At 32.1% G+C, this 9,120-nt stretch overlaps 1 long non-coding RNA gene across 1 annotated transcript; it reads right to left on the bottom strand.

Moving 5' to 3' along the window:
- Positions 1 to 686: 686 nt before the first annotated feature.
- LOC127878056 (uncharacterized) lies at positions 687 to 8,735 on the bottom strand. The gene is made up of 3 exons (XR_008048727.1): positions 8,663 to 8,735; positions 4,695 to 4,829; positions 687 to 766 (listed from the first exon to the last, which is right to left on the bottom strand). It is a non-coding gene; the product is annotated as an uncharacterized LOC127878056 (long non-coding RNA).
- Between the last annotated feature and the right edge of the window lie 385 nt (positions 8,736 to 9,120).

Consider the following 9,120-nt stretch of genomic DNA (forward strand, 5'->3'; position numbering starts at 1 on the left):
TAGTATTAGTAGTTGTAGTAGAAGTAGTAGAATAGTAGTAGTAAAAGTAGTAGAAGTAGTAGTAGTAGTAGTAGTAGTTGTAGTAGTAGTAGTAGTTATAGTAGTAGTAGTAGTAGTAGTAGTAGTAGTAGTAGTAGGAGTAGTAGTAGTAGTAGTAGTAGAAGTAGTAGTAGTAGTAGTAGTAGTAGTAGTAGTAGTAGTAGTAGTAGTAGTAGTAGTTGTTGTTGTTGTTGGTGGTGGTGTAGTAGTTCTAGTAGTAGTAGTAGTTGTTGTGGTGTTGGTGGTGATAAAAGTAGTTGTAGTAGCAGTAATATATGTAGTTGTAGTATTAGTTGTAGTAGTGGAAGTTGTAGTAGCAGTAGAAGTAGCATTCCAATAAGTAGTTTAAAAAAGTAACTCCAATTATGGTAATAACAACTGCAATCCAACCACAAACAACTACAACCACATTAAAGGTAGTACTGCCTCCTATCTGCTCGTGCGCTGAAACAATACATGGATAAATGTGTACTTTACCTTTGTAACTTGTTGCATATTTTGTATATGGTATGTTCCTCTGTGAGTTCAGTGAGTAAAAGTACAAGCTTCATGGGGCAATCAAAGGTAATCCATAAACATAATACATTCTTACTTGTACAGAAACCATTTTCCATCCTGTATCCATCGTGACATTGAAGTGACATCACGCACGATCCATTGACACGATGACACGTGTCACAGTGACACTCCCTAGAGCAGCGTTGTCCGTAGAAACCAGGGTTACAGGCTAAATGTTTATAAACATAAAAGAAAAGCCATTTTAATAACAGTGCATAAAAAATCTTTTAAACACAGAATTGTACTAGTAACATACCAAATATTACTTCAACATTGTGAATTCAGAGATGTATTTTTGCCAATAATGTAAATATCCAATATTAATTTATTCATTATAACTATAGAACTATTGTAAATAATAAAATGCACAATTTTGTAAATTGTTAATGGAGGATAATAAAACTCGCACACAAACAACTTTTTATTCTTAAACACAAAAATGCATACACGTTTGATGTATGTATGTTGAAAGGTATAGGGGACAAAAGTGCGGCTAGAGACGGACGATCGGACAGACAGACAGAAAAACATTGTGATTCCAGAACATCACCGCCTTCTTTGGGTCGGTTATTATTGGCGAGATAAGTAAATTAGACAAAGTTCAAATGAACACCAATTTAGAGTTATCAGCAAATTGTTAAATATACATCACATACCAACAAGACGTTGTTGTTGTTGTTTTATAAGGCAATCGGCGTTGAAATAAAGGTTGACAACTTTTACAAAAACTGACAAAGATCGGATCCCCATCAGCTATAATCAAGAATGCCCGAATACCAGATTGTGTGGACACCATTAGACAAAATTTGTTGGCGATAAATTAATCATTTATAATATCTCTACCATATATACTCGATCCTTATTCACGTCATTTGAAATAATCATATCAATGCAGTTATGTAAATTGATTTATGAATTATCAAGCAAATTTATCAACATGTTAAATTAAGACTATCAGAAAATAAAAGATTTTTTATTTCTATATGAAAAACTTTTATATAAACTGAATACATTTATTTTATGTTGATATAAATAATGCATAAATATAATGTTATACACTTAAAAAATGATAGATATATATATTAAACAATATACTGTAAGCATCGTTCGTATTCATACTTGTGTTGTGATGCTCAATGCACTTAATACCATGAATATACATGTAACTTCATGTCCACAAATGTCAAATATTAACTACGAAAAACATCAAGCGGCAGATGCAACAATTAAACCGGTAAGCAGCACGTTGCCCTTTATGTATGAACAGGAACCAAATATTTATTAGTCTGACACAGCACCAAAGCCAGAGACGAAACACACGAACAACACATACAATACTAGTAATAAAACGTAACGAGCAGCCCTTCTGTCACCAAACCTTATTTATAGAAATGTCTTTAACTTAAGAATTTATAACACAGGATTAAAAGTTTAAATAACAAGTACAGTGTAGCCTCAATTTAGCTATAATTAGTACATTCATTGATTAATTGATTAATTCATTACCGGAGGATTATCTCTTTTTTATAAGGTAAACTTAATTCACCGCTCGCTAGCAAATTTCCAAAGAGCAATTCTATTATATTATTGATAATTTGTCATTTTGACCATAAAGCATAAAAAATAGAAATGATATCAGTTTGACGATATTGTTTTTTCAAGCTACATATAATAGCTATTTGCTTTATAATAATTAAAATATTATTCATGGAGAGTTAAACATTAAACATTAGGATTCAAACAGTTATAAGCGCACTCCAAAATGACATGTGTAAGAGACGTATTAAAACATATGTCTGTTTGAAAACTTGGTAAATTATGTGTGTGCATAATGTGTGTAAGAAACAAATTTGATATCTGTTAAATGAACAGCACTTATGAGCTACTTACAACTAGAAATGTAACCGTTTTGCCTGATACACCCCGAGCATATTGCTTAATCAGAGGACATTGCTAGTTCGATTTATATTCATATAGTCATACAACGAATTCCTCTTATTGTTTTTAAGATATGCCCGGCCAACATTCCACTATAAAATGAAAAAAGGACAATCAGTAAAAAATGGAGATTTTTACATTTATTGAGCAATTACCTAATTTTATTTTCAAAACATAACATAATTTTATTTCAAATTTACTTGACAGTTTCTAAGGTTAACGCAAATACATAAATAAGTACTAAGTTTGTACATCTATTAAACAATCTAGTATAGATGTGTTTAAATATATTTAAACAAACTTCGTTTTATCTCACATAGCAACAGTGTGTCAAGGTATATACGGAACCGTTTCGTATGTCATTGTAATCAATAAGATAAAATAGTATCTATAATTTAGAAGGAATACATAATAATACAATTTAATAATAATCATGTATTTTTTAATTAGAAACGGCTAAATACCTAGTTATATTTATAGCTGATGTATAAACAACATATATAGCAGCATATGACAGCTACAAATTATGATTTTATAAAATAAATCAAACACAGTTAGAATGTTTAATATAAAATTTAACTTATAACACTATTATAAATAAATATGCGCATAACATTTGCGAATAGTGATTGCTCATAATATAAACATTCCTAATATGAACATATCACTTTTACTTTCTGTAACTAATGACTATGTGGACAAGCTTTGTCTGACTCTATTACGAGCTTTAATGTAGTTGCCTCTAATTTGGACAAGTTTAGAACATTTCAACAACAAGATCATCTTTGCAGAAGTTTATGTGCAGTTTTTCCAAACCACTACTCATTGAGAAACAACACATTTTGCAAGAGTATGTAAAACTTTTAAAAACACTCATAAGAAAACTGCATATAGATTTGATTTAAATCTATAAGTTTTCAAGTTAGTTAATTAATGTAATTAGTGTTGCGATTGACTTCCCCATTTAATGAAGTGTAACGCCCTGATATATGTAGACGTTCACATTGTCCTTGTAATAATTTCCATACACTTACATCAGATTACGTTTGGTAGCTCCTTGCTTACGGAATACACTAATTTATTATAATCAGATTAAAAACTCCAAGAAACAAAACATAGCGTCCCTTTTACAAATCCGTCTGTATCTTTGTATGTGAAATGTTTTTACAATATATTTTAATAGCATACACAATCATAAACATGTCAATCCTATTATTTAATTTTATAAGTGTTTCCTACATTTCATCAAACTGACGATGTCAAAATGAATAATTAACGCAAACGTATTGAAGGATTAATCGCCGTTCATATCAATCTTACCTACGGGACAAATTAATACGTTTCTTTACATTAGCACAATAACATCCGGATAGTGGCCGACAACATTTCACAGGTTTATCCGTTGTCACATTAACATGTTGATGAATAATTTACGCCAAAGTGATGTGAAATGGGACCCAAATTTAAACAGTTATAATTTTATTTATAATTTAGTATCGTACATTAGTGGGAGTTTCTATATGAAACGGGTATATAATTAATTGAGTTAGGACTTATGTATTTAGACATATTAGCTATCAAGCTTAATGAAACGCTCTTGCGTACGTTTTCTTTATAGAACCAGTTTTAAGTGTCTTACAAGAGCGATCTAAAAAACACCCCCCCCCCCGAGATCTACACCATAAAAAATACGCCATAGCGACCTCACTGTGTTTATATAAAACTTTTGAATGTTAATTGTATGTACGTGAAACACCAAATTCCACATAAATGCAAATGGACAGACTACAATCAACTATAAGGTGGCATATTTAGAATGCTAGTTGTCCGTAAATGTGCTTGCACGTGTCGTTAAATGTTTGTCTACGTAATATAAACAATGAAACATATTTGAACATATTCAACATATGCAGGAAGTCTACATTATGCCTGCATAGATAATTTTTTCATCTTACCAAGGCTAGCATTAAAGTTACACCACCCAGGCAGTTAAAGTTTACTCCATAAAGCCAATGTGTATTTAGGAGCAGTTTAATCAAAAAAGCGAAAGAGACGGTATACTTGTAATTTGTAGTCGATTAAGTACTTTTAGTAACATTTAAGTATATGTAAACTTAGTTGGAGCATAGACGTAAATAGTGGACGCAATAAATGCTTACGTGTACAGAAACCATTGTCGAAATAGTACCCATCGTGGCATTGAAGAGACCCTACGCACGATCCAGTGACATGATGGCACGTGTCGCAGTGACAGTCCATGGCGCAGCTCTGTCCGTAGAAGCCTGTTGTGCAGGCTGTGTTACACAAATAGAAGGACTATCGTTTGCATAGTAGTGTAAGAATCTATACACCTTACATGTCCACAGGACGGACGATTACCCCTCGACGCCTCTTACCTTATCCCTCTAAGTTATATACATAGCAAGTTGTAACATTTGAGTTTTGGGCATATTCAGTTTTGATCTACGGGGCATGGAATACAGTACATTGTTTCATAGCAATATATTTTAACTTCTTGACATAATGATTTCGAAGGAAAATATTTGTAAACTATTTTCCGTACAAGTCCATATAAATTACATGAAAACTTAGGTATTTATAGATTTTTACGTAAAGTAAATAATTCAATTATACATTTGAGAGTGCCATTATACAATTTTACAAGTCAAATATAATTTACTCGACCTGTTTGTTAAAGAGATGGATTTTGTTTCAAATATTGTCTACATCCATTTAATCATAATCATCATAGAAAACAAATTAAACATGGAAAAGGGTCATTACGTCAGTTCTTATTTATTTGATGGACACAGACAATCGCACACAAGCAACCTTCTTTCTTCAAGGAACATGCATACACGTTTCAAAAACATTTGGAAATGAACCGAAGGTAAAAAAGTCAGAAAAACGGATATAATATTGAAACTACGCAATACACACACAATAAATATGTTTAAGCTAAAATACAATCGGCGTTGAAATAATTGTCAGTGTTGTCTGAAATAAACAAGTACAGGATAAAGATTTGATCCCCGATAATTGCTCACAAGCTATACATACACTAAAATAGCTTGATCACCATTACAAATAGTCAGTTTTATCATAAATAATATCTTAACCGTTAATAATTCGATCATATCCGCTCACCCACACCGATCCAATTTTCATAAGAGAAACTATCCATAACACTACAGTACTGTCAATTGATTTAGTAGCGGAAAGGGAAATTTAACGAAAACTTTAATTAACATTGAAACAAAATAAAAACAATCGTATGTTTTTCATTTCTCTTTACCAGTCAAATGAATAAATGAAGTTAAACGGTATATTGAACGCATCATTCGTATTGTTACTTGTTTATGGCTGCTAGGTTCTTTAAAAATGAAGGATATATATGCATTTCGACATATTTCAAATGTAAACAAAAACTTATTTTAACACCACGTAAAGAAAAAGCTATAAAGGTGCAAATGTAAATAAGTCTTAACAAATAGTACAGCGCGACCGACATTTGACCATAAGCGCATGTATTTAGTAAAAGCGTTTGTCTGAACACAGCCGTGCTTTATTTATAGACAGAAGCTCTCTCCTCCGATCTGTTATTAACCTTCGTCATCTAAAATTAATTCATTTGTGGGAAAGACAGTTTCAAAATGAAGTACTATTTCTTCAAAATTGTGAGAGGAAATATACTATGATTCAATTTAATATTATATTTCCCTATTTATTTGAAACATATACCAATTATAATGAATCGTTCTGACAATAAAACATGAACAATTTAGTAATTAGCGGATATGACGGTTTCATACAACTTACTACTTCCTACTTCCCAGTTCGTTAATTGATATTAATTTGACACTGTGGTTTTGCATACTACATACAATAGTTATAGGAGAAAATCAATTAAATCGTCAATAAATACTGTAAACCATTGAAAAAAGTTAGCATTTCCTTCACGTGGATATTTGCGTAATTCTATTGGAAGTCACGTTCCCGCTGCACATAATTATCACAAGAATCTAAGTCAAAGCCATATTTGAAAACAACGCCGAGCAACGAAACAAACATGTAAACCTTTTGAAATTCACATCTTTATAAAGGCGCCTCAAAATATCATTTTGACAACAACTATCATACAACATGTCTACGTTTAAATTAAATACATTCTTTAAGTTAATACTGTTCTTAGGGAACAGATTTCCACAGCACTAATCAGCCAATTTCATCAATCACTGTCACTCTTTTTCCCGAATTGTGCAGGCAATAGCTTTGACACTTGTGCACGGTACTTCCTCTATGGAGATTTAAATCCAAATGAAGTATAAGAAAATTATTATTTATCTTCGCAGTGGTGGGGTATAATAATCAGCTGAAATCAAACTCCAAAGAAAGAAAGAATTGTGTAACGTTAAAATGCTAATTTATTTCTGCGAAATGTGTAACAAAATCTATTTTAACAGAGTGAAATATCATAAATATGCTAGTTTTCTTTTATTCCAGGGTTGACGTAAGTTGATCAAATCTGGAATCTGTCTAAACCTAACTTCTATATACTAAATACTCCGAGCAAGTGTTGAAATGTCGAACACACGATTTGTCTGATTGATGAATACTGCGAAAAATATCAACATTTGACGTCTTAATTGGACTTATATAACTGTAACCATATTGCCTTTAAATATGCATAATCTCAGCAAAGTTTCATATCAAGGAAGAAACAATACAATCGTTTTTCGTATTAACATATTTTTAAATAACTGAATGGAATATGAAAACTGCAGTTATAGTTAACCTGCCTTTTCTTAACCCAAACAGCGCCTCGGTAATCACATCATTGATTTCACATCATCCTAACATTTGCTGATGAGTAAACAAATAACAATTTGGCAAAGTTACACAAAAACACGAGCTTTTTTTTTATACCTCTTTTTGCTTTCGAATTATAACCCGAACACAAATATATATTAACATAAGCAAAGAACAATCCATTTAAAAGTACACAACATTTGCCCTTTAGAAGATCAATCTTATTTAATCTTTGCAGTTTGGGAGTAAAACGATAAGCTTTAAAAACTCAAAGAAGTGCATGTGTATCTTTGTATGTGAAGTGTTTTTAAAATCAATATAGCATGCACATGATTAACATGTCAATCCATAATAATAAATATGAATAAAGTGTTCCTACATTTGATCAAACTGGCGATTAGATAAGTGACGATGTTAAAATGAATAAATAAAGCAAACGCATTTATTGCATAATCGCAGTTCATGTCAATCTTATCCACGGAACAATTAATACGTTTCCTGACATGTGAAAAAAACCATCCGGATAGTGACCTGACATTGCACAACATTATTCGTCGTCCCAATGCCATGATGATGATCAATTTATTCCAAAGTGATGTGGAATTTGATCCAAAACATATATAGCTATTATTTTATTTATAATTTAGTATCTTACAGTTTTGGAAGTTTTTATATTAACGTGGTATATTTATTAAAGCTTTTACTTATGTATTTAGCTTTATTGCTTCGAAAGCCTAAAGCTTTTTGCAACGCTCTCGAGTACGTTTTCTTTATAGAACCAATACTTGGTGTCTTAAGAGAGAGAGAGATTAAAAAACACCCTCTGATATCTACACCCTACCAAATACTCCACGGAGACATCAGTGTGTTCATATTCATATCTTTAAATGTTTATATTATGTAAGTACAACATCAAATGCCACTTCAATGCAAATGGACAGACTACAGTCACCTATTAAATGGCATATTTAGTATGCTAGTAGTCTGTAAATGTGCTTGGATGTGCTATTTAATGTTTGAGTACGTAAGATAAACATTAAAACATATATGAATATATTTCAACATATGCAGGAGGTATACATTATGCTCGTATAAATCTCCTTTTCATCTTACCAACGCTAAAATTTAAGTTATTCCACCCAGGCGGTTAAAGCTTGCTTCGTAAAGGCGATGCCAATTTGAGCAGGAATTCAATCAAATAATCAAAAGAGACGGTATATTTGCGATTGGTAATCTTTGAACTAAAATGAGTAACAATAAAGTATGTGTACATTTAGTTGGAACATTAACGTACATAATGGACGCAATACATGCTTACGTGTACAGAAACCATTGTCCATAGTGTACCCATCGTCGCATTTAAGAGACTCTACGCACGATCCAGTGACGTGATGGCACGTGTCGCAGTGACAGTCCATGGCGCAGTTTTGTCCGTAGAAGCCAGTTTTGCAGGCTGTGTTACACAAATATAATATCGTTCAACAAGTTGTGTGTAATAAGAATCTATACAACTTACATTACCACAGGATGGACGATTACCCCTAGACGCATCAGGTCATTCTATACAGCAAGTGATAACATTTGATTATTGGGCATATCCAGTTTTGACCTAAGGGCATGCAATACAGTATATGGCTTCATAACAATATCTTCAGCCTGTTTGGATACGACATGTTAGCTACAGGAGCTAATCCATCGATCAAGTTGGCGACAAAAGGAACAACCATAGGAATATTACAAAACGATGGAACAGTAACCTGTTATTCTCTCTATATT

The sequence above is a fragment of the Dreissena polymorpha genome, chromosome 4 (genome assembly GCF_020536995.1).
Source record: "Dreissena polymorpha isolate Duluth1 chromosome 4, UMN_Dpol_1.0, whole genome shotgun sequence".
Taxonomy (NCBI): Eukaryota; Metazoa; Mollusca; class Bivalvia; order Myida; family Dreissenidae; genus Dreissena; species Dreissena polymorpha.